Source organism: Arachis ipaensis, chromosome B6 (genome assembly GCF_059453495.1).
Source record: "Arachis ipaensis isolate K30076 ecotype BB chromosome B6, ASM5945349v1, whole genome shotgun sequence".
Lineage (NCBI taxonomy): Eukaryota > Viridiplantae > Streptophyta > Magnoliopsida > Fabales > Fabaceae > Arachis > Arachis ipaensis.
Genome location: NC_142441.1, coordinates 93,606,183 through 93,633,155, shown reverse-complemented (window position 1 = coordinate 93,633,155; position 26,973 = coordinate 93,606,183). Strand labels below are relative to the sequence as shown.

At 38.6% G+C, this 26,973-nt stretch overlaps 2 non-coding genes across 2 annotated transcripts; both read right to left on the bottom strand.

Moving 5' to 3' along the window:
* Window positions 1-3,533: 3,533 nt before the first annotated feature.
* Window positions 3,534-3,641, bottom strand: LOC148561814 (small nucleolar RNA R71). The gene has a single exon (XR_015886841.1). It is a non-coding gene; the product is annotated as a small nucleolar RNA R71 (small nucleolar RNA).
* A 20,740-nt stretch (window positions 3,642-24,381) lies between these two features.
* LOC148561813 (small nucleolar RNA R71) lies at window positions 24,382-24,489 on the bottom strand. The gene has a single exon (XR_015888201.1). It is a non-coding gene; the product is annotated as a small nucleolar RNA R71 (small nucleolar RNA).
* Window positions 24,490-26,973: the final 2,484 nt, after the last annotated feature.

Below are 26,973 nucleotides of genomic sequence, written 5' to 3'. Positions count from 1 at the left end.
CCTTTTACTAGTCTTTTTGACCATCTTTGGACGCCTGGTTCTTAGATCAGAGGGGCTGGCCATTCGGCCATGCCTGGACCATTCACTTATGTATTTTCAACGGTAGAGTTTCTACACTCCATAGATTAAGGTGTGGAGCTCTGCTGTTCTTCAAAGATTAATGCAAAGTACTACTATTTTCTATTCAATTCATCTTATTTCGCTTCTAAGATATTCATTCGTACTTCAATATGAATGTGATGAACGTGACAATCATCATCATTCCCTATGAACGCGTGCCTGACAACCACTTCCGTTCTACCTTCGACTGAATGAGTATCTCTTAGATCTCCTAACCAGAATCTTCGTGGTGTAAGCTAGAATGATGACGGCATTCAAGAGAATCCGGAAAGTCTAAACCTTGTCTGTGGTATTCCGAGTAGGATTCAATGAATGAATGACTGTGACGAGCTCCTAACTCGCGATTGCAGGGCGTTAGTGACAGACGCAAAAGGATAGTAAATCCTATTCCAGCATGATCGAGAACCGACAGATGAATAGCCGTGCCGTGACAGGGTGCGTTGACCATTTTCACTGAGAGGATAAGATGAAGCCATTGACAAGGGTGATGCCTCCAGATGATTAGCCGTGCCGTGACAGGGCATTGGATCATTTTCCCGAGAGATGACCGAAAGTAGCCATTGACAGTGGTGATGTATCACATAAAGCCAGCCATGGAAAGGAGTAAGACTGATTGGATGAAGATAGCAGGAAAGCAGAGGTTCAGAGGAATGAAAGCATCTCCATTCGCTTATCTGAAATTCTCACCAATGAATTACATAAGTATTTCTATCCCTATTCTTTTAATTATTATTTTCGAAAACACCATTATCAATTTATATCCGCCTAACTGAGATTTGCAAGGTGACCATAGCTTGCTTCATACCAACAATCTCCGTGGGATTCGACCCTTACTCACGTAAGGTATTACTTGGACGACCCAGTGCACTTGCTGGTCAGTTACACGGAGTTGTGAACCGTGGTTTTGGCATCATGTTTTTGGCGCCATTTCCAGGGAAAGAAAGAGCAATGAACTTTACATAATTAAAGTGTAATCACGATTCCGCGTACCAAATTTTTGGCGCCGTTGCCGGGGATTGTTCGAGTATGGACAACTGACGGTTCATCTTGTTGCTCAGATTAGGTAATTTTCTTTTTGTTTTCTTTTCAAAAAAAAAAATAATATAAAAATGTTTTCACAAATTTTATTCAAAATTTTTTAAGAATGAATTCTAGTGTTTCATGAAGCATGTGAAGCCTGGCTGGCTGTAAAGCCATGTCTAAATTTATTTGGACTGAGGCAGCAATTTGTTATCAAGAGCAAGCTAGTTGTTGCTAATCCACCTGCTGCTGTTCCTGATTCACCTGCTGAAGCTTGGCTGGCCATTGGCCATGTCTAGTGTTTTGGACCGGAGCTTTCATTGAAAGCTTGGCTGGCTAGTGAGCCATGTCTAATTCCTGGACTGAAGCTTTAGACTAAGAATGCAAGATTCCTGGAATTCATGTTAAAAATTTTGGAATCCTTATTTTCCTTTTTCAATTAATTTTCGAAAATATACCAAAAAAAAATCCAAAAAAAAATTAGAAAATCATAAAAAGCAAAAATATTTTTTTGTTTCTTGTTTGAGTCTTGAGTCATGTTATAAGTTTGGTGTCAATTGCATGTGCATCCTGCATTTTTCGAAAATTCTCATGCATTCATAGTGTTCTTCATGATCTTCAAGTTGTTCTTGGTAAGTCTTCTTGTTTGATCTTGATGATTTTTTGTTTTGTGTCTTTTATTGTTTTTCATATGCATTCTTGAATTCTTAGTGCGTAAGCATTAAAGAATTCTAAGTTTGGTGTCTTGTATGTTTTCTTTGCATTAAAAATTTTTCAAAATTGTGTCTATGATGTTCATCTTGACATTCAAAGTGTTCTTGGTGTTCATCTTGACATTCATAGCATTCTTGCATGCATTCATTGTTTTGATCCATAACTTTCATGCATTGCATCATTTTTCCTATTTTCCTCTCTCATCATAAAAATTCAAAAAACAAAAAAATATCTTTCCCTTTTTCTCTCATCAAATTCGAAAATTTGAGTTGACTTTTTCAAAAAAATTTAAAATCAAGTTGTTTCTTATGAGTCAAATCAAATTTTCAATTTGAAAATCTTATCTTTTTCAAAATCTTTTTCAAAAATCAAATCTTTTTCAAAATTCTTAGTTATTTTCGAAAATTCCAAAAATATTTTTCAAAAATCTTTTTCTTATTTTTATATCAAATTTTCGAAAATAACATAATCAATTAATGTTTTGATTCAAAAATTTGAAGTTTGTTACTTGCTTGTTAAGAAAGATTCAAACTTTAAGTTCTAGAATCATATCTTGTGATTTCTTATGAATCAAGTCATTAATTGAGATTTCAAAAATCAAATCTTTTTCAAAACTAATTTCTAAAATATCTTCTTATCATACCTTTTTCAAAAAGTTTGTTTCAAAATATCTTTTCTAACCTCCTAACTTCTTATCTTTTCAAATTTGTTTCAACTAACTTACTAACTTTTTGTTTGTTTCTTATCTTTTTCAAAACCACCTAACTAACTCTCTCTCTCTAATTTTCAAAAATATCTTCCCCCTTTTTCAAAAATTTCTTTTTAATTAACTAATTATTCTTATTTTTATTTTTGATTTTTAAAAAATTTTTGAAAAATACTAACATTTTTCAAAAACCATTTTTGAAAATTACTAACTCTTTTTCAAAAATATTTTTCGAAAATTCTCTCTCTCCCATCTTATTCTATTTATTCATTCATTTACTAACATCTCATCTCACATCTCAACCCTCCTCACAGTTGTGTTTCTTCCATTACATTACATTCTTTATCTCCCCCTCTTTTCTTCCACTCACAAAGGGATCCCTATACTGTGGTATAAAGGATCTCTATTATTATTTTTTCTGTGCCCTCTTCTTTGTCATATGAGCAGGAGCAAGGACAAGAATATTCTTGTTGAAGCAGATCCGGAACCTGAAAGGACTCTGAAGAGAAAATTAAGAGAAGCTAAAATACAACAATCCAGAGATAACCTTTCAGAAATTTTCGAACAGGAAGAGGAGATGGCAGCCGAAAATAATAATAATGTAAGGAAGATGCTTGGTGACTTTACTGCACCTAATTCCAATTTACATGGAAGAAGCATCTCCATTCCTGCCATTGGAGCAAACAACTTTGAGCTGAAACCTCAATTAGTTTCTCTGATGCAGCAGAACTGCAAGTTTCATGGACTTCCATCTGAAGATCCTTTTCAGTTCTTAACCGAATTCTTGCAGATGTGTGATACTGTTAAGACTAATGGAGTAGATCCTAAAGTCTACAAGCTCATGCTTTTCCCTTTTGCTGTAAGAGACAGAGCTAGATTATGGTTGGATTCTCAACCCAAAGACAGCCTGAACTCTTGGGATAAGCTGGTCACGGCTTTCTTAGCCAAGTACTTTCCTCCTCAAAAGCTGAGCAAGCTTAGAGCTGATGTTCAAACTTTCAGACAGAAAGAAGGTGAATCCCTCTATGAAGCTTGGGAAAGATACAAACAGTTGACCAAAAAGTGTCCTTTTGACATGCTTTCAGAATGGACCATCCTGGATATATTCTATGATGGTTTATCTGAGCTATCAAAAATGTCACTGGACACTTCTGCAGGTGGATCCATTCACCTAAAGAAAACGCCTGCAGAAGCTCAAGAACTCATTGACATGGTTGCTAATAACCAGTTCATGTACACTTCTGAAAGGAATCCTGTGAGCAATGGGATGCCTATGAAGAAGGGAGTTCTTGAAGTTGATACTCTGAATGCCATATTGGCTCAGAATAAAATATTGACTCAGCAAGTCAACATGATCTCTCAGAGTTTGCATGGAATGCAAGCTGCATCCAACAGTACTCAAGAGGCATCTTCTGAAGAAGAAGCTTATGATCCTGAAAACCCTGCAATAGCAGAGGTAAATTATTTAGGTGAACCTTATGGAAACACCTATAACTCATCATGGAGAAATCATCCAAATTTCTCATAGAAGGATCAAAAGCCTCAACAAGGCTTTAATAATAGTGGAAGAAACAGATTTAGCAATAATAAACCTTTTCCATTATCCACTCAGCAACAGACAGAGAACTTTGAACAAAATACTTCTAATTTGGCAAACTTAGTCTCTGATCTGTCTAAGGCTACTGTAAGTTTCATGAATGAAACAAGATCTTCCATTAGAAATTTGGAAGCACAAGTGGGCCAGCTGAGTAAAAGGATCACTGAAATCCCTCCCAGTACTCTCCCAAGTAATACAGAAGAGAACCCAAAAAGAGAGTGCAAGGCCATTGACATAAGCACCATGGCAGAACCTACAAGGGGAGTGGAGGACGTGAATCCTAAGGAGGAAGACCTCCTGGGACGTCCAGTGATTAATAAGGAGCTTCCCTCTGAGGAACAAAAGGACTCTGAGGCTCATCTAGAGACCATAGAGATTCCATTGAACCTCCTTATGCCCTTCATGAGCTCTGATGAGTATTCCTCTTCTGAAGAGAATGAGGATGTTACTGAAGAGCAAACTGCCAAGTTTCTTTGTGCAATCATGAAGCTAAATGCCAAATTATTTGGCATTGATACTTGGGAAGTTGAACCTCCCTTGTTCATCAATGAACTAAGTGATCTGGATCAACTGACATTGCCTGAGAAGAGACAGGATCCTGGAAAGTTCATAATACCCTGTACCATAGGCACCATGATCTTTAAGGCTCTATGTGACCTTGGTTCAGGAATAAACCTCATGCTCCTCTCTGTAATAGAGAAACTGGGAATCTATGGGGTGCAAGCTGCTAAAATCTCATTAGAGATGGCAGACAGTTCAAGAAAACAGGCTTATGGACAAGTAGAGGACGTGTTAGTAAAGGTTTAAGGCCTTTACATCCCTGCTGATTTCATAGTCCTGGATACTGGAAAGGAAGAGGATGAATCCATCATCCTAGGAAGACCTTTCCTAGCCACAGCAAGAGCTGTGATTGATGTTGACAGAGGTGAAATAGTCCTTCAATGGAATAAGGACTCCCTTGTGTTTAAACTCAAGGATCTCCCTCTGCAACCATGGAGAGGAAGCATGAAAAGCTTCTCTCAAAGCAGAGTCAACCCAAGTCCCCACAGTCAAACTCTAAGTTTGGTGTTGGGAGGCCACAACCAAACTCTAAGTTTGGTGTTGGAGAGTTTCAACAATGCTCTGAACATCTGTGAGGCTCCATGAGAGCCCACTGTCAAGCTATTGACATTAAAGAAGCGCTTGTTGGGAGGCAACCCAATTTTTATTTATCTAACTATATTTTTCCTAGTTATATGTCTTTGTAGGTTCATGATCATGTGGAGTCACAAAATAAATATAAAAATTAAAAACGGAATCAAAAACAGCAGAAGAAAAATCACACCCTGGAGGAGCATCTGTCTGGCGTTCAGCGCAGAACAGAGCATGGTTCTGGCGCTGAACGCCCAAAATGGGCAGCTTCTGGGCGCTGAACGCCAGAACAGGCATGGTTCTGGCGTTCAACGCCAGAAATGGCACACAAATGGGCGTTGAATGCCCAAAATGGCCACCAACCTGGCGCTGAACGCCCAGAGTTGTGTGCAAAGGCATTTTTACATGCCTAATGGGTGCAGGGATGTAAATCCTTGAACACCTCAAGATCTGTGGACCCCACAGGATCCTCTCAGGATCTGTGGACCCCACAGGATCCCTACCTACCTCCACTCACTTCTTCTCACCACTTTCTTTCACACAACCCCATAAACACTCTTCCCCAAAAACCCTTCACCAATCACCTCAAACTCTCTTCCCCATCACCTCTTCACCACTCACATCCATCCACTCTTCCCCATAAACCTACCTCAAAAACTCCACCTACTTTAAAAATTCAAAACCAATTTCCCACCCAAACCCAGCCATATGGCCGAAACCTTTCCCCCCCCCTTCCCTATATAAAGCCCTCTATTCTTCATCAAATTCACACAACACACCCCTCTACACCCTTCTTGGCTGAAACACTCCCCACTCTCCCTCTCCTCCATTTCTTCTTCTTCTTCATCTATTCTTTCATTTATTGCTCGAGGGCGAGCAAAATTCTAAGTTTGGTGTGGTAAAAGCATAAGCTTTTTGTTTTTCCATTACCATTGATGGCACCTAAGACCGGAGAATCCTCTAGAAAGGGGAAAGGGAAGATAAAAGCTTCCACATCCGAGTCATGGGAGATGGAAAGGTTCATCTCCAAAGTCCATCAAAACCACTTCTATGATGTTGTGGCCAAGAAGAAGGTGATCCCCGAGGTCCCTTTCAAACTCAAAAGAAATGAGTATTGATGACATGTCACCATGTCATGTTTTTCTATGCTTTTTCATTTGTTTTCAATAGGTTTTATGCACTTTCTTGAGCCATAAGCAAGCCAATTGGGTAGATTTTCATGTTTCCTTTGATTTAATCAACCATAGATGAATTAATGCAATTTCATGAGGTTTTATGCTATAATTGTCACATATTATGAAAGAATGAATATCTCATGATTTTGAGCATAGCTTTGATATGTTTGGTTGATTAATGATAGGTGAAGAAAGCTTGGAGAAAGGTTGAAGCAAGGAGGAATGGCTAGGAGGAAGAGAGGACAAAAAGTTTGAGCAAAAGTTTGCCTCAAACTTTAGCTCAAACTTTTGGAATAAGTGAAAATGAACCAGGGAGCAAAAAGCTGGACCAAAAGTTTGCCTCAAACTTTTGTGCAAACTTTTGGGCAAAAAGCTGGAGCAAAAGTTTGCCTCAAACTTTTTGGCAAACTTTTGGCATCACAAATCAACACCCTGGAGAGCAAAAGTTTGCGCCAACGTTTGCCTCAAACTTTTTGGCAAACGTTGGCGCCACACCAACATACCCAGGGGAGAAAAAGCTTGCGCCAACGTTTGCCTCAAGCTTTTTGGCAAACGTTGGCGCCACAAGGCATACAAGGGGTATACTTCCAACAAGAATAACTTGAGCTACAGAGCTCCAAATGAGGTGATTCAAAAAGCAATGGAAAGTAGGAATCCAGAGCTTTCCAAGCATATATGGCACTACATGGTGGACACTAAAATTGAGGGAGAAAACTGCCCCGCAATGAGCATAAATGAACATGGTGGCAACCTGCAGTGAGGCCAACTGACCTCTGCACCTTCGACGGAGTATAACTCGAGCTGTAGAGCTCCAAATGATGTGCTCCCAATGGCATTGGAAAGTAGACATCTAGGGCTTTCCAACAATATATAATAGTATGGGGTGGACAATACGTTTGAGCCTCCAAAACTGGCGTTTTCGACCACGTTTGAGGCAAACTTTACCTCAAACGTTGGGCACCAAAGCCAGCGACCCTGTCCTCTTCAAAGGAGCATAACTTGAGTTGTAGATGTCCAATTGAGGTGATTCCAATTGGGTTAGAAAGATGACATTCAGAGCTTTCTAATCATATATAATAGTCTATAGTGGGCAAAAAAGTGACAACATTGACAAGAGGACAAAGTAGCGCCACATATATGCACTAGGGGGCCAATGTTTGAGCAAAAGTTTGACCCCAAACTTTGGCTCAAACGTTGGTATCAGCAAGATTGGGGCAGCTGATGTAAAAAGTTTGAGTAAAAGTTTGCCTCAAACTTTTACTCAAACTTTTACTCAAGCTTTTAAGATTCACAACCCGGTTCACATTGGTTTTCACTCCAACTCCAAGAGCAATCAACCAAGGCCTCTATCAACCCAATTCCATCAAGAGCAAGGGCCTAATTGACACCATTCAAAGGCACAAGAGATAGTTAGAATAGAAATTTCATTATAATTTGTTTTGAATTTCATTTTTATTTTGTAAAAATGCCTATAAATAGGTATCTGTTTCATTTTACCAGGAGGCGAGCTCCACTAGGGAGCATTAGGAATACAGAGCTCTCTCTCTTTAGTTTTCTTTTCTTTGTTTTTAATTCTTGGGTGGAGAATTGAAGGTGTTCTGTTTCATTCTCCCTCTGAGATTTCTCTCTGTTTACTTGCTGCATAATTTGAAGGAATTGTGATTTGAATCAAAACTCTCTTTACTGCTTTCCTCTCTATTTTTTTCTGCAATTATTCTCTGTTGGATCAAGGAAGGAATTGAGATCTAGACTTGGTCTCTAGTCTCATCCAACCCCTGAGATCTTCAACCTCTCATTCAGATTTTGCAATTGAGCCTAGTTGCTTTCTGTTTTGATTTTTCAAGTGATTTTCCAAATATGTTGAACCTGCTACATCTTTTACTTCTCTGTTTGATTGCTATTTACACTTCCTTGTTTGCTTTCTTTAATTTCTCTGCACCCAATTCCCTTTACATTTGATGCAATTTACTTTTCTTGTCATTTAAGATTTTGCCAATTTACTTTTCTTGCAATTTAAGTTTCAATGCAATTTACTTTCTGCACTTTATAATTCCTTGTTATTTACATTCTGTTGCTTTAAGTTTCACCCAATCTCACTTCAATGTTAGCTTGACTAAACTAATCACCCACTAAAGTTGCTTGATCCATCAATCCCTGTGGGATTGACCTCACTCCCGTGAGTTTTATTACTTGATGCGACCCGGTACACTTGCCGGTTAGTTTTAGGTGTTTTGGAAATTCGTTTTTCCACAAAAACATCATCAAGTTTTTGGCGCCGTTGCCGGGGATTGATTAGATTGACAATGATTAAGTGGGTGAGAAGTCTTGATCAAGCATTTTCTTTATTTTTGTTTTCTGTTTTAAATTGAAACCAAGGTGTTTGAGTTATTGCCTCACTAAGAAATTCTTTCTCTATGACATGAATTTCAAATTTCATTGATGTTTACAAAATACAAATGGAGTTCAACTCATCTTATGGTCAAACAAAATTTTATGGGATATCACCCACCATCACCAATCTCTAATGGTGGTTGGGAATATCACCAAGAAACATCAAATTCTGGGCACTCCAATTCATGGAGCTATGCTTCAGAACCACAAGAAGAGAAAGAAAATCATATGGGATATTTCCCTCCACTACAAAATGATGCAAGTCATGATTCTAATGGTGGCTGGGAAGGGAATTCTAGTGCTCCATATGATATTCATCCAAAGATATCATCACTTGACCATACTTCAACCGAAAGTCCCTTTCAAAACTCACCACCCACACAAACTTCCATGAACCACTCAAGGCTTTCAGAGCTTGAGTCCATGTTCAAAAAAAATGAGGAGGAGGCAATGAAAGCCTGGAAAAGGGAAGAAATCATCCGTCAGAGGGCGAATGAGCACCTGGAGAACATAAGGAAACACTTAGAACCATCAAACAGTAAAAATCAATCTGTGGGAGAGGAAGTGGAAAAACAAGAACAAAAGGTCCTTATGTCAAGTGAAAGTGCAATGAAGAAGGAGGAAAAACAAGAGGAAGAGGCTACTGAGTCAAGTGAATTTTTAATGAAGAATGAGGTGGTTAAAAATGAAACTACACTTGAGATGACAAAGGAACATGAAGAATCACAACTCTCACAAATTTCCCTGGACCAAAACGCCTCAACACTTGAATCCATGATTGAAAGGTATGAAGAGGAGATGAAGAAAGCTTGGGAAGATCAACAAACCTCCTCCATAAAAGAGCTATTAAAACAAATGTTGAGTGTAAAAGAGGAAGTGGAGGAGCAAGAAAGTGAAGAAGTCATTCCAAACTCAAGTGAGGCAGAGAAGTACATAAAGGAGGAGTTCATGGAACCACCAATACAAGAGACTCTTGATGAAAAGAAAACTCCAACAATCACACAACCACCAAGAATTGGATTCAAAGAAGTGAAGGCAATTAACAAAAGCACCAAGAAGAGGATTGTGACCAAACTACCAAGGACAACATTCAAGAGGAGGTCAACCACAAGCAATCCAACCCCTGGACTAATAGCAAGCAAGCTCAATCAAGCCATGTACAAAAGAAAGCTTGCTGAGGAGAGACCAAGACAGGGGGTAATAGCTGAATCTTCTCCTCCTTTGAAGTCATTTCTCTTAACAAATTGGAAGAAGAGGAAGAAAGTAAAGAACAGGTAGACAGTAGGTACATTTTTTCTCCTTGCTTTGTTCAAATTCAATAAATTGGCATATGGTTACATTCTAACTTTGGTGTTGCCTTGCAACAAATTGTTTTCAATCTTTTTGGATGATTGCATCAAATCAAAAATGAAAGTGACACACCAAGATTCTAAGTTTGGTGTGCCACCTATTTTTCTATGCAAATCATTCAGCAACACCACTTGTCTGCATAACCATAATGTCTTTGCAGTGTTAATTTTCTTTTGGTTTGATATTTTGTTATTCTGTTTACTTTAGTTAATTCTTTGTTTTTAATGCTTTCATTTTAGTTTACTTATTCACTGTGTTTGTTAATACATTACCGAGAGAGTTTTATTCATGACATATTCTTGGCTTGGTGATTGTACTTAACAAATAACAGTTTCACTTGCTTAGTTTTAATTCAAATAAATGGACATAGGATTGCATTCTAAGTTTGGTGTTGCTATGCAACACAAATTGCTTCAAATCTTTACTGGATACTTGCATTGATTCCAAGTGAAAGTGTCACACTAAGTTTGGTGTGCCACTTATCTTTTATGCAATGTATTGTGCTCACCTTCTTAAGTTTGCAATCACAATGTCTCTATCTCTTGTGCCTTGATTATTATCTTTAATTTTGCTTGCTTAAAACACATGTGCTACCAACATTTCATTGTGTAAGACATTCATGATACATCTTAGCCACATAGCCATTGTTCTAATTGTTGCTTGAGGATGAGCAAGTATTCTGAGTTTGGCAAGGGAAGGAGGAAGAATAGAGGAAAAAGGACAACAATAATGAAGATGAACTACAAGGTTGTAGAGTTCTTTTTTTTCCTCATTTGTTTCAAGCACTATAAACTGCATGATTGTCTTTACCTTCTCTGTATGCATGTGTGTATGAAAAGGCATAGTTTGATTTCTAAATTGCAACATGGTGCTGTGCCATTATGATTACCAACTTGAGTTTTGTGAATTCAAAAGCAGTAAAGCATCATGATCATAAACAAACAAGGAATTAAAGAAGAGTTTAGCATGTGCATACAAGTATTGGAAAGCTAGTATGATTAATTGTTGCTCAATTGCATTGGATTTTATTTAATTGAAGTTTTCATCTAGTACATTTTGTGAAATCTTTTGAAAATCATGAAAACCTTGAAGAAGCAAATACAATTAAAGCAAGAAAAGTAAAAGGGAAAGAATGAGAAAGCTGAAGGCTCTGAGTACCAATGGCAATTTATTTGTTAAGTACTTGTGGTGTTTATGTATCAAGCCAAATGCTTGAAAACAAAACACTTAGAAGTCAAGGTTAGGCTCAAAGTGCAAAAGCACTCCCTCAAAGCTCAAGGCTCTGAGCATCAATGATTAGAGAGTCAAGAAAAGAAAAGAAAAATGAGCCTAATGAAGTCCTCTAATCAAATGCTTGTGGTGCTTATGTATCAAGTGGTAATACTTGAAAACAAAGCATTTAGAAGTCGTAGCTTTGTTATCAACAAATGGGGCAAAGCACCCAAAAGGAGAAGCTAATAAGAAAATCAAAAGCTTGTTTCAAGGAAGAAATATAAGAAAAAGATTTCATAAATTGAGCTAGATGGAAGCATCAATCATTTACATTTCTTTTGTGATTGTAGCATGCTTAGAAAACTAGCTTACCATGAACATTGAGTTGCTATTCTTCTTGCCTTGGATTGTCAATCTTTATTGCATGATTCTTTTCTTGCTTGGGGACAAGCAAGGTTTAAGTTTGGTGTTGTGATGACATGTCACCATGTCATGTTTTTCTATGCTTTTTCATTTGTTTTCAATAGGTTTTATGCACTTTCTTGAGCCATAAGCAAGCCAATTGGGTAGATTTTCATGTTTCCTTTGATTTAATCAACCATAGATGAATTAATGCAATTTCATGAGGTTTTATGCTATAATTGTCACATATTATGAAAGAATGAATATCTCATGATTTTGAGCATAGCTTTGATGTGTTTGGTTGATTAATGATAGGTGAAGAAAGCTTGGAGAAAGGTTGAAGCAAGGAGGAATGGCTAGGAGGAAGAGAGGACAAAAAGTTTGAGCAAAAGTTTGCCTCAAACTTTAGCTTAAACTTTTGGAATAAGTGAAAATGAACAAGGGAGCAAAAAGCTGGAACAAAAGTTTGCCTCAAACTTTTTGCAAACTTTTGGGCAAAAAGCTGGAGCAAAAGTTTGCCTCAAACTTTTGTGCAAACTTTTTGGCAAACTTTTGGCATCACAAATCAACACCCTGGAGAGCAAAAGTTTGCGCCAACGTTTGCCTCAAACTTTTTGGCAAACGTTGGCGCCACACCAACACACCCAGGGGAGAAAAAGCTTGCGCCAACGTTTGCCTCAAGCTTTTTGGCAAACGTTGGCGCCACAAGGCATACAAGGGGTATACTTCCAACATAAATAACTTGAGCTACAGAGCTCCAAATGAGGTGATTCAAAAAGCAATGGAAAGTAGGAATCTAGAGCTTTCCAATCATATATGGCACTGCATGGTGGACACTAAAATTGAGGGAGAAAACTGCCCTGCAATGAGCATAAACGAACATGGTGGCAACCTGCAGTGAGGCCAACTGACCTCTGCACCTTCGACGGAGTATAACTCGAGCTGTAGAGCTCCAAATGATGTGCTCCCAACGGCATTTGAAAGTAGACATCCAGGGATTTCCAACAATATATAATAGTATGAGGTGGACAATACGTTTGAGCCTCCAAAACTGGCGTTTTCGACCACGTTTGAGGCAAACTTTACCTCAAACGTTGGGCACCAAAGCCAGCGACCTTGTCCTCTTCAAAGGAGCATAACTTGAGTTGTAGATGTCCAATTGAGGTGATTCCAATTGGGATAGAAAGCTGACATGCAGAGCTTTCCAACCATATATAATAGTCTATAGTGGGCATAAAATTGACAACATTGACAAGAGGACAAAGTAGCGCCACATATTTGCACTAGGGCGCCAACGTTTGAGCAAAAGTTTGACCCCAAACTTTGGCTCAAACGTTGGTATCAGCAAGAATGGGGCAGCTGGTGTAAAAGGTTTGAGTAAAAGTTTGCCTCAAAATTTTACTCAAACTTTTACTTAAGCTTTTAAGATTCACAACCCGGTTCACATTGGTTCTCTCTCCAACTCCAAGAGCAATCAACCAAGGCCTCTATCAACCCAATTCCATCAAGAGCAAGGGCCCAATTGACACCACTCAAAGGCACAAGAGATAGTTAGAATAGAAATTTCATTGTAATTTGTTTTGAATTTCATTTTCATTTTGTAAAAATGCCTATAAATAGGTATCTGTTTCATTTTACCAGGAGGCGAGCTCCACTAGGGAGCATTAGGAATACAGAGCTCTCTCTCTTTAGTTTTCTTTTCTTTGTTTTTAATTCTTGGGTGGAGAATTGAAGGTGTTATGTTTCATTCTCTCTCTGAGATTTCTCTATGTTTACTTGCTGCATAATTTGAAGGAATTGTGATTTGAATCAAAACTCTCTTTACTGCTTTCCTCTCTATTTTCTTCTGCAATTATTCTCTGTTGGATCAAGGAAGGAATTGAGATCTAGACTTAGTCTCTAGTCTCATCCAACCCCTGAGATCTTCAACCTCTCATTCAGATTTTGCAATTGAGCCAAGTTGCTTTCTGTTTTGATTTTTCAAGTGATTTTCCAAATCTGTTGAACCTGCTACATCTTTTACTTCTCTGTTTGATTGCTATTTACACTTCCTTGTTTGCTTTCTTTAATTTCTCTGCACCCAATTCCCTTTACATTTGATGCAATTTACTTTTCTTGTCATTTAAGATTTTGCCAATTTACTTTTCTTGCAATTTAAGTTTCAATGCAATTTACTTTCTGCACTTTATAATTCCTTGTTATTTACATTCTGTTGCTTTAAGTTTCACCCAATCTCACTTCAATGTTAGCTTGACTAAACTAATCACCCACTAAAGTTGCTTGATCCATCAATCCCTGTGGGATCGACCTCACTCCCGTGAGTTTTATTACTTGATGCGACCCGGTACACTTGCCGGTTAGTTTTAGGTGTTTTGGAAATTCGTTTTTCCACAAAAACATCATCAAGTATCCGGAGATCCGACATGAAATTCAAAGAAGAGGTTGGGAAGTTCTAACAAATCCCATCCAACAAGTCGGCATCCTAATGGTTCAAGAGTTCTATGCCAATACATGGATCACCAAGAACCATGATCAAAGTAAGAACCCGGATCCAAAGAACTATGTTACAATGGTTCGGGGGAAATACTTAGATTTTAGTCCGGAGAATGTGAGGTTGGCGTTTAACTTGCCCATGATGCAAGGAGATGAACGCCCCTACACTAGAAGGGTCAACTTTAATCAAAGGTTGGAGCAAGTCCTTATGGACATATGTGTAGAAGGAGCTCAATGGAAGATTGACTCCAAAGGCAAGCCGGTTCAACTAAGAAGATTGGACCTCAAGCCTGTAGCTAGAGGGTGGTTGGAGTTCATTCAATGCTCAATCATTCCCACTAGCAACCGGTCTGAAGTTACTATAGACCGGGCCATCATGATCCATAGCATCATGATTGGAGAAGAGGTGGAAGTTCATGAGATTATACCTCAAGAACTCTACAAGGTGGCTGACAAGTCCTCCACCATGGCAAGGTTAGCCTTTCCTCACCTCATTTGCCACCTATGCAATTCGGCTGGGATTAACATAGAGGGAGATATCCTCATCAAAGAGGACAAGCCCATCACTAAGAAAAAGATGGAGCAAGTAAGAGAGCCCACTCATGGAGCTCAAGAGGCGTATGAGGCTCATCACCATGAGATCCCGGAGATGCCTCAAATGCACTTTCCTCCACAAAACTATTGGGAGCAAATTAACACCTCCCTAGGAGAATTGAGTTCCAATAAGGGACAACTAAGGGTGGAACATCAAGAGCACTCCATCATGCTTCATGAAATAAGAGAAGATCAAAAAGCAATGGGGGAGGAGCAACAAAGACAAGGAAGAGACATAGAAGAGCTCAAGGACATCATTGGTTCCTCAAGAAGGAAATGCCACCATCACTAAGGTGGATTCATTCCTTGCTCTTATTTCTTCTGTTTTTCGTTTCTATGTTATGTGCTTATCTGTGTTTGTGTCTTCATTACATGATCATTAGTAGTTAGTAACTTTGTCTTAAAGTTATAACTGTCCTATGAATCCATCACCTCTCTTAAATGAAAAATGTTTTAATTCAAAAGAACAAGAAGTACACGAGTTTTGAATTTATCCTTGAACTTAGCTTAATTATATTGATGTGGTGACAATGCTTCTTGTTTTCTGAATGAATGCTTGAACAGTGCATATGTCTTTTGAAGTTGTTGTTTAAGAATGTTAAATATGTTGGCTCTTAAAAGAATGATGACTAGGAGACATGTTATTTGATAATCTGAAAAATCATAAAAATGATTCTTGAAGCAAGAAAAAGCAGCAAAGAACAAAGCTTGTAGACAAAAAAAAGGCAAAAAAAAAATATAGAAAAAAAAAAAGAAAAAGCAAGCAGAAAAAGCCAAAGCTCTTAAAACCAAGAGGCAAGAGCAAAAAGCCAATAACCCTTAAAACCAAAAGGCAAGGGCAAATAAAAAGGATCCCAAGGCTTTGAGCATCAGTGGATAGGAGGGTCTAAAGGAATAAAATCCTGGTCTAAGCGGCTAAACCAAGCTGTCCCTAACCATGTGCTTGTGGCGTGTAGGTGTCAAGTGAAAACTTGAGACTGAGCGGTTAAAGTCAAGGTCCAAAGCAAAAAAAGAGTGTGCTTAAGAACCCTGGACACCTCTAATTGGGGACTTTAGCAAAGCTGAGTCACAATCTGAAAAGGTTCACCCAATTATGTGTCTGTGGCATTTATGTATCCGGTGGTAATACTGGAAAACAAAGTGCTTAGGGCCACGGCCAAGACTCATAAAATAGCTGTGTTCATGAATCATCATACTGAACTAGGAGAGTCAATAACACTATCTGAACTCTGAGTTCCTATAGATGCCAATCATTCTGAACCTCAATGGATAGAGTGAGATGCCAAAACTATTCAAGAGGCAAAAAGCTATAAGTCCCGCTCATATGATTGAAGCTATGTTTCATTGATAGTTTGGAATTTATAGTATATTCTCTTCTTTTTATCCTATTTGATTTTTAGTTGCTTGGGGACAAGCAACAATTTAAGTTTGGTGTTGTGATGAGCGGATAATTTATACGCTTTTTGACATTGTTTTTAGTATGTTTTTAGTAGGATCTAGTTACTTTTAGGGATGTTTTCATTAGTTTTTATGTTAAATTCACATTTCTGGACTTTACTATGAGTTTGTGTATTTTTCTGTGATTTCAGGTATTTTCTGGCTGAAATTGAGGGACTTGAGCAGAAATCAGATTCAGAGGTTGAAGAAGGACTGCTGATGCTGTTGGATTCTGACTTCCCTGGACTCAAAGTGGATTTTCTGGAGCTACAGAACTCGAAATGGCGCGCTTCCAATTGCGTTGGAAAGTAGACATCCAGGGCTTTCCAGAAATATATAATAGTTCATACTTTTGCCAAGAATAGACTACGTAAACTGGCGTTCAACGCCAGCTTTCTGCCCAAATCTGGCGTCCAGCGCCAGAAAAGGAGCCAAAACCAGAGTTGAACGCCCAAACTGGCACAAAAGCTGGCGTTCAACTCCAAGGAGGACCTCTACACGTGCAACACTCAAAGCTCAGCCCAAGCACACACCAAGTGGGCCCCGGAAGTGGATTTATGCATCAATTACTTACTTCTGTAAACCCTAGTAGCTAGTTTATTATAAATAGGACCTTTTACTAGTCTTTTTGACCATCTTTGGACGCCTGGTTCTTAGATCAGAGGGGCTGGCCATTCGGCCATGCCTGGACCATTCACTTATGTATTTTCAACGGTAGAGTTTCTACACTCCATAGATTAAGGTGTGGAGCTCTGCTGTTCCTCAAAGATTAATGCAAAGTACTACTGTTTTCTATTCAATTCATCTTATTTCGCTTCTAAGATATTCATTTGTACTTCAATATCAATGTGATGAACGTGACAATCCTCATCATTCCCTATGAACGCGTGCCTGACAACCACTTCCGTTCTACCTTCGACTGAATGAGTATCTCTTAGATCTCCTAACCAGAATCTTCGTGGTGTAAGCTAGAATGATGGCGTCATTCAAGAGAATCCGGAAAGTCTAAACCTTGTCTGTGGTATTCCGAGTAGGATTCAATGAATGAATGACTGTGATGAGCTCCTAACTCGCGATTGCAGGGCGTTAGTGACAGACGCAAAAGGATAGTAAATCCTATTCCAGCATGATCGAGAACCGACAGATGAATAGCCGTGCCGTGACAGGGTGCGTTGACCATTTTCACTGAGAGGATAAGATGAAGCCATTGACAAGGGTGATGCCTCCAGACGATTAGCCGTGCCGTGACAGGGCATTGGATCATTTTCCCGAGAGATGACCGAAAGTAGCCATTGACAGTGGTGATGTATCACATAAAGCCAGCCATGGAAAGGAGTAAGACTGATTGGATGAAGATAGCAGAAATTTTGAATTTAAAAATACCATGTTAAAAAGACTGCTCTAACCACCACATTTAGAATGAATTAGCTCAAGAAAGTATCCTGAAATGACTAAAACGGATCATCAAGGGACACCACATTTAGTATGTAATTTCTCATTGTGTAACTAAATGCCTTCCTTTATTTAAAACTAGGAATTCTAATGATGCGCAATCTTCCAATCTAATTGTTTATTACAATAGTTGACAAATTGCAATGAGCCACGAAAATACTGCAGCATATATAATCCACATGCAACAAAAATAATTAACATGAAATCAGTAAATTACTCTAGACAAATGAATAATAGTCCCCATTAGTAATTGATTTTTGTTTATTAGAACATTACCATTTACCACTACAAAATAAACTGTGCTGATTAAGAAAGCAATAATCATTCACATATAGATCCAAGAATCAAGCAGTTGACTGGTCAATAAATACATTATGTAGCCTAACTTATTTGAGAATAAGCATACTCAATGGAAATATTTCTGCCATTTAATCACCAAATACAGCTAAAATCAATATCTAACTATTCTAAACCTTACCTCTTTGTTGATCAAATACACAAGACTTGTCCCTGTTTTTCTCTTGAGCCCAAACCTTAACCATGCCAAGAACCAGAATTTTGGTTACATTTCACAAGGCCATTCGACCAAATTAAACACAGAGGAGAGAAAATCACTCACCTCTCTATGCTTGTGGTGGTAGTTGTGTTAACAGAAATTGAATAAACTGAAAAAAATGGAGCAAGAGAATTATCAGAATTTTGAATTAGAGGAGAAAAGAAAGAAGATGAAGTCGCTGTCCTCACCTAGCAAAGAAACTCGAAAAACAGTTGGGTGAGTAGAACGTAGCTCCCTCTTAAGCTTCAGTCAGCTCCCTCCTTGGCCATCATTCTCTTTCTCTTGGTGCTATGGTTGATGAAGAGCCAAAAACTTGAAGAACGCTCCTATTTTTGCTCCCTGGTGCTTTGGCTATTCCTTTGTTCCTTGCCCTCTCTCTACTGTCTGTGAATTCATGAGGGAGACAGATAGAGACAGACAGAGAAGGGCCAGAACTCAAACCGAGTTAAGGGAGAGGGAGCAGTGGAGCACAGGTGATGGAATTGGAACAGACAATGGCCGTGGAACAGAGGCGGCGTAACGCGACGATAAAGACGAGCTGCGACGGCGCTGGAGCAGTGGGAGTGGGATGGCAGCTGGACCAGATTCGACGGCGGCGACATAGCTTGAAGAAGAGAGCAGTGGCTAGGGTTTTTCTTTGAGAGAGAAGAAATTCAATGTCTCGGTGAGTGGTGAGCGAAGGTGAGAAGACGAAGGAGAAGGGCAACGGTGAGTGGGGGTGAGCAAAGGTGAATCCGAAGGAGAAGGGCGACGATGAGTGGTGGTTAGCGAAGGTGAGTGGTGGTGGAATAAAGCTTTCTTAAAGAGAGGGAGCAAGGCATGGGTTTCTGAAGGAGGAGGGTTTCTGAAAAGAAAAAACAAAATTCATTAAGTATACATGAATATATTAGAAAACCCTTTAAAAGTGCACTCAAAACTTAACATATAGGCTACACTCTAAAAGCGTCCTCTTTGATACGAAAAGTGAACCTATAGATATCAATCTATAGCTATGCTTTATAAGTGATTTCTATAATACCTAAGGCTACACTTTTTAAATGATGCCACAATTGTGTATCCTTTTATCTTATAAAAAGGCAACACGGAGAAAAGCGTAGCCTATTCATGGAATAGGCTACGCTTTTCAAATGTAGCTTAAAAAAAGTGTGACTGAATGGGTATTTTTCTTGTAGTGTCCTTTTGTTTTTAATAATGATTGTTTGCATGCCTTTGAAACTCTGAAAGCAAGGCTTGTTTCTGCACCCATCATAGCCCCTCCTAATTGGGATTTACCAATTGAGCTAATGTGTGATGCGAGTGATTATGCTATAGGGGCTGTCTTGGGGGCAGAGGCAAGACAAGCTTATGCAAGTCATTTACTATGCTAGTCGTGAGTTAACTAACGCGTAAAGAATTACACTACTATAGAGAAAGAATTACTGGCTATAGTTTATGAAATTGATAAATTTAGATCCTACTTAATTGGTTCCAAGGTTATTGTTTATACTGACTACGCTGCTTGATGAACGGATTTTTGCTAGTAGAGAATTTCACAAAAATAATCGAATTCCCATTGCAAGTACAGTTTCTGAACCATCAATAATCCTTTCATACAAAAATTTGGTTGTCACAAGTAACAAACCCCTAAAAATAATAACCGAAGTATTTAAACCTTGGGTCATCTCTCAAGGAATTACAGGGAGGTGTAGTTATTATTGGTTATGAAAAAGTATCTTTTTGGGATTTTGAATAAGGAACAAGAAAAGTAAATTGCAAGAAAGAAAACTAATAGCTAAGAAAGCTCTTGGCAAGGTATGAGAATTAGAAGTACTATCCTAGCTATCTGATGAGCGGATAATTTATACGCTTTTTGGCATTATTTTTAGTATGTTTTTAGTAGGATCTAGTTACTTTTAGGGATGTTTTCCTTAGTTTTTATGTTAAATTCACATTTCTGGACTTTACTATGAGTTTGTGTGTTTTTCTATGATTTCAGGTATTTTCTGGCTGAAATTGAGGGACTTGAGCAGAAATCAGATTCAGAGGTTGAAAAAGGACTGCTGATGTTGTTGGATTCTGACCTCTCTGCACTCAAAGTGGATTTTCTGGAGCTACAGAAGTCGAAATGGCGCGCTTCCAATTGCGTTGGAAAGTAGACATCCAGGGCTTTCCAGCAATATATAATAGTCCATACTTTGGTCAAGAATTAACGACGTAAACTGGCGTTCAACACCAGCCTTCTGCCCAAATCTGGCGTCCAGCGCCAGAAAAGGATCCAAAACCAGAGTTGAACGCCCAAACTGGCACAGAACTTGGCGTTCAACTCCACAAATGGCCTCTGCACGTGCTACACTTAAGCTCAGCCCAAACACACACCAAGTGGGCCCCGGAAGTGGATTTATACATCAAATACTTACTCATGTAAACCCTAGTAGCTAGTTTATTATAAATAGGACCTATTACTATTGTATTAGGCATCTTTTGATCAGCCTTTGATCTATTGATCACGTAAAAGGGGGCTGGCCATCTCGGCCATGCCTGGACCTTCACTTATGTATTTTCAACGGTAGAGTTTCTACACTCCATAGATTAAGGTGTGGAGCTCTGCTGTTCCTCAAAGATTAATGCAAAGTACTACTGTTTTCTATTCAATTCTTCTTATTTCTCTTCTAAGATATCCATTCGCATCCAAGAACGTGATGAAGGTGATGATTATGTGTGACGATCATCATCCTTCTCCCTTATGAACGCGTGCCTGACAAACACTTCTGTTCTACATGAATTAAGCTAGAATGAGTATCTCTTAGATCTCCTAACCCGAATCTTCGTGGCGTAAGCTAGAATGATGGCGGTATTCAAGAGAATCCGAAAGGTCTAAACCTTGTCTGTGGTATTCCGAGTAGGATTCAATGATTGAATGACTGTGACGAGCTCCTAACTCGCGATTGCAGGGCGTTAGTGACAGACGCAAAAGGATAGTAAATCCTATTCCAGCATGATCGAGAACCGACAGATGAATAGCCGTGCCGTGACAGGGTGCATGAGCATATTATTCACTGAGAGGATAAGATGAAGCCATTGGCAAGGGTGATGCCTCCAGACGATTAGCCGTGCCGTGACAGGGCATTGGATCATTTTCCCGTGAGATGACCGAAAGTAGCCGTTGACAGTGGTGATGTATCACATAAAGCCAGCCATGGAAAGGAGTAAGACTGATTGGATGAAGATAGCAGGAAAGCAGAAGGTTCAGAGGAACGAAAAGGATCTCCATTCGCTTATCTGAAATTCCTACCAATGAATTACATAAGTATCTCTATCCCTTTTATTGTTTATTTTAATCTAATAAAATATCATGTTTAAATCCGCCTGACTGAGATTTGCAAGGTGACCATAGCTTGCTTCATACCAACAATCTCCATGGGATTCGACCCTTACTCACGTAAGGTATTACTTGGACGACCCAGTGCACTTGCTGGTTAGTTGTATCGAAGTTGTGACAATTATGAATTAAGCTCAAAGCACCAAGCTTTGGAGCCATTACCAGGGATTGTTTGAGCCTGGACATCACAATTTCGTGCACCATGTTTTTGGCGCCGTTGCCGGGGATTGTTCGAGTTTGGACAACTAACGGCTCATCTTGTTGCTCAGATTAGGTAATTTTCCTTTTATTTTATTTTCAAAAATTTGTCAAAAATGTTTTCAAAAATCTATCATATGTTTTCGAAAAAATTAAATAAAAACGTTTTCAAAAATTTTATTCAAAATCTTTAAGAATGAATTCTAGTGTTTCATGAAGCATGTGAAGCCTGGCTGGCTGTAAAGCCATGTCTAAATTCTTTTGGACTGAGGCTTCCAACCATCAGCTCTTACACGACTGTAGGGTATGTCAGGCGTGTCATGTCTGAATTAAATGCTGAAGCTTGGCTGGCCATTGGCCATGTCTAGTGTTTTGGACCAGAGCTTTCATTGAAAGCTTGGCTGGCTAGTGAGCCATGTCTAATTCCTGGACTGAAGCTTTAGACTAAGAATGCAAGATTCCTGGAATTCATGTTAAAAATTTTGGAATCCTTATTTTTTCTTTTTCATATAATTTTTGAAAAAAATACAAAAAAAATTAGAAAATCATAAAAATCAAAAATATTTTTCTGTTTCTTGTTTGAGTCTTGAGTCACATTATAAGTTTGGTGTCACTTGCATATGCATCTTGCATTTTTTCGAAAATATCATGCATTCATAGTGTTCTTCATGATCTTCAAGTTGTTCTTGGTAAGTCTTCTTGTTTGATCTTGATGATTTTTTGTTTTGTGTCTTTTCATGTTTATCATATGCATTCTTGAATTCTTAGTGCGTAAGCATTAAAGAATTCTAAGTTTGGTGTCTTGCATGTTTTCTTTGCATTAAAAATTTTTCAAAAATATGTTCTTGATGTTCATCATGACATTCATAGTGTTCTTGGTGTTCATCTTGACATTCATAGCATTCTTGCATGCATCACATGTTTTGATCTAAAAATTTCATGCATTGCATCTTTTTAGTGTTTTTCTCTCTCATCATAAAAATTCAAAAAATCAAAAAAAAATATCTTTCCCTTTTTCTCTCATCAAATTCGAAAATTTGGATTGACTTTTTCAAAAATTTTTAAAATCAAATTGTTTCTCATGAGTCAAATCAAATTTTCAATTTGAAAATCTTATCTTTTTCAAAATCTTTTTCAAAAATCAAATCTTTTTCAAAATTCTTAGTTATTTTCGAAAATTCCAAAAATATTTTTCAAAAATCTTTTTCTTATTTTTAAATCAAATTTTCGAAAACAACTAATCAATTAATGTTTTGATTAAAAAATTTGAAGTTTGTTACTTGCTTGTTAAGAAAGATTCAAACTTTAAGTTCTAGAATCATATCATGTGATTTTTTATGAATCAAGTCATTAATTGAGATTTTAAAAATCAAATCGTTTTCAAAAACTAATCTCAATCATATCTTTTCAAAAATATCTTCTTATCTTATCTTTTTCAAAAATATCTTTTCAAAATATCTTTTCTAACTTCCTAACTTCTTATCTTTTCAAAAATTGTTTCAACTAACTAACTAACTTTTTGTTTTCTTCTTAACTTTTTCAAAACCACCTACCTAATTCTCCCTTTCTAATTTTCGAAAATACCTCCCCCTTTTTTCAAAAATTTCTTTTTTATTTACTAATTATTTTTATTTTTATTTTTATTTAAAAAAAAATTTCGAAAAAAAAATACTAACAATTTTCAAAAACCAATTTTCAAAAATCACTAACCCTTTTTCAAAATAATTTTCGAAAATTATTCCTCCCCCATCTCATTCTATTTATTCATTCATATCCTAACATCTCATCTCACATCTCTTTCATTCGCACAGTTGCATTTCTTCTTTTACATCACGTGCTTTGTCTCCCCCTCTTTTCTTCCACTCACAAAGGGATCCCTATACTGTGGTATAAAGGATCTCTATTATTATTATCATTTTCCTGTCCATTCTTCCTTGTCATATGAGCAGGAGCAAGGATAAGAACATTCTTGTGGAAGCAGATCCAGAACCTGAAAGGACTCTGAAGAGAAAATTAAGAGAAGCTAAAATACAACAATCCAGAGAAAACCTTTCAGAAATTTTTGAACAGGAAGAGGAGATGGCAGCCGAAAATAATAATAATATAAGGAAGATGCTTGGTGACTTTACTGCACCTAATTCCAATTTACATGGAAGAAGCATCTCTATTCCTACCATTGGAGCAAACAACTTTGAGCTGAAACCTCAATTAGTTTCTCTGATGCAGCAGAACTGCAAGTTTCATGGACTTCCATCTGAAGATCCTTTTCAGATCTTAACTGAATTCTTGCAGATATGTGATACTGTTAAGACTAATGGAGTAGATCCTGAAGTCTACAGGCTCATGCTTTTCCCTTTTGCTGTAAGAGACAGAGCTAGATTATGGTTGGATTCTCAACCCAAAGACAGCCTGAACTCTTGGGATAAGCTGGTCACGGCTTTCTTAGCCAAGTACTTTCCTCCTCAAAAGCTAAGCAAGCTTAGAGCTGATGTTCAAACCTTCAGACAGAAAGAAGGTGAATCTCTCTATGAAGCTTGGGAAAGATACAAACAGTTGACCAAAAAGTGTCCTTCTGACATGCTTTCAGAATGGACCATCCTGGATATATTCTATGATGGTTTATCTGAGCTATCAAAGATGTCACTGGACACCTCTGCAGGTGGATCCATTCACCTAAAGAAAACGCCTGCAGAAGCTCAAGAACTCATTAACATGGTTGCTAATAACCAGTTCATGTACACTTCTGAAAGGAATCCTGTGAGTAATGGGACGCCTATGAAGAAGGGAGTTCTTGAAGTTGATACTCTGAATGCCATATTGGCTCAGAATAAAATATTGACTCAGCAAGTCAATATGATCTCTCAGAGTCTGCATGGAATGCAAGCTGCATCCAACAGTACTCAAGAGGCATCTTCTGAAGAAGAAGCCTATGATCTTGAGAACCCTGCAATAGCAGAGGTAAATTACTTAGGTGAACCTTATGGAAACACCTATAACTCAACATGGAGAAATCATCCAAATTTCTCATGGAAGGATCAAAAGCCTCAACAAGGCTTTAATAATGGTGGAAGAAACAGGTTTAGCAATAGCAAACCTTTTCCATTATCAACTCAGCAACAGACAGAGAACTCTGAACAAAATGCTTCTAATTTAGCAAATCTAGTCTCTGATCTATCTAAGGCCACTGTAAGTTTCATGAATGAAACAAGGTCTTCCATTAGAAATTTGGAAGCACAAATGGGCCAGCTGAGTAAAAGGATCACTGAAATCCCTCCTAGTACTCCCCCAAGCAATACAGAAGAGAACCCAAAAGGAGAGTGCAAGGCCATTGACATAAGTGCCATGGCCGAACCTGTAAGGGAAGGAGAGGACGTGAATCCCAAGGAGGAAGACCTCCAGGGACGTCCAGTGATCAATAAGGAGCTTCCCTCTGGGGAACCAAAGGACTCTGAGGCTCATCTAGAGACCATAGAGATTCCATTGAACCTCCTTATGCCCTTCATGAGCTCTGATGAGTACTCCTCTTCCGAAGAGAATGAGGATGTTACTGAAGAGCAAACTGCCAAGTTTCTTGGTGCAATCATGAAGCTGAATGCCAAATTGTTTGGCATTGATACTTGGGAAGTTGAACCTCCCTTGTTCATCAATGAACTAAGTGATCTGGATCAACTAACATTGCCTCAGAAGAGACAGGATCCTGGAAAGTTCATAATCCCTTGTACCATAGGCACCATGATCTTTAAGGCTCTGTGTGACCTTGGTTCAGGGATAAACCTCATGCCCCTCTCTGTAATAGAGAAACTAGGAATCTATGGGGTGCAAGCTGCTAAATCTCACTAGAGATGGCAGACAGCTCAAGAAAACAGGCTTATGGACAAGTAGAAGATGTATTAGTAAAGGTTGAGGGCCTTTACATACCTACTGATTTCATAGTCCTGGATATTGGAAAGGAAGAGGATGAATCCATCATCCTAGGAAGACCTTTCCTGGCCACATCAAGAGCTGTGATTGATGTTGACAGAGGTGAAATAGTCCTTCAATGGAATGAGAACTCCCTTGTATTCAAAACTCAAGGATCTCCCTCTGCAACCATGGGGAGGAAGCAGGAAAAGCTTCTCTCCAAGCAGAGTCAACCAGAGCCCCCACAGTCAAACTCTAAGTTTGGTGTTGGGAGGCCACAACCAAACTCTAAGTTTGGTGTTGAACTCCCATATCCAAACTCTAAGTTTGGTGTTGGAGAGTTTCAACAAAGCTCTGCACATCTGTGAGGCTCCATGAGAGCCCACTGTCAAGCTATTGACATTAAAGAAGCGCTTGTTGGGAGGCAACCCAATGTTTATCTAATTCTTGTTTTTCATGTTTTCTTAGGTTCATGATCATGTGGAGTCACAAAATAAACAAAAAAATCAAAAACGGAATCAAAAACAGCAGAAGAAAAATCACACCCTGGAGGAGCATCTGTCTGGCGTTCAAACGCCAGAACAGAGCATAGTTCTGGCGCTGAACGCCCAGAATGGGAGCATCCTGGCGCTGAACGCCCAGAACAAGCATGGTTCTGGCGTTCAACGCCAGAAATGGCAGCAAATGGGCATTGAACGCCCAAAATGGGCACCAACCTGGCGCTGAACGCCCAGAGTTGTGTGCAAGGGCATTTTGCATGCCTAAATTGGTGCAGGGATGTAAATGCCTTGACACCTCAAGATCTGTGGACCTCACAGGATCACCTCAGGATCTGTGGACCCCACAGGATCCCCACCTACCTCCACTCACTCTCTTCTCTCTTCTCAATCATCCTCTATTCCCAATAAACACTCTTCCCTATTAACTCTTTACCACTCACATCCAAACACCCACTTTCCTTCAAAATTCAACATCTCTTTCCCACCCAATCCCACCCATATGGCCGAATACACATCTCCCTCCATCTCCTCCATATCTTCTTCTTATTCTTCTATTCTTTCTTCTTCTGCTCGAGGGCGAGCAACTTTCTAAGTTTGGTGTGGTAAAAAGCATAGCTTTTTTGTTTTTTTCATAACCATTGATGGCACCAAAGGCCAGAGAAGCCTC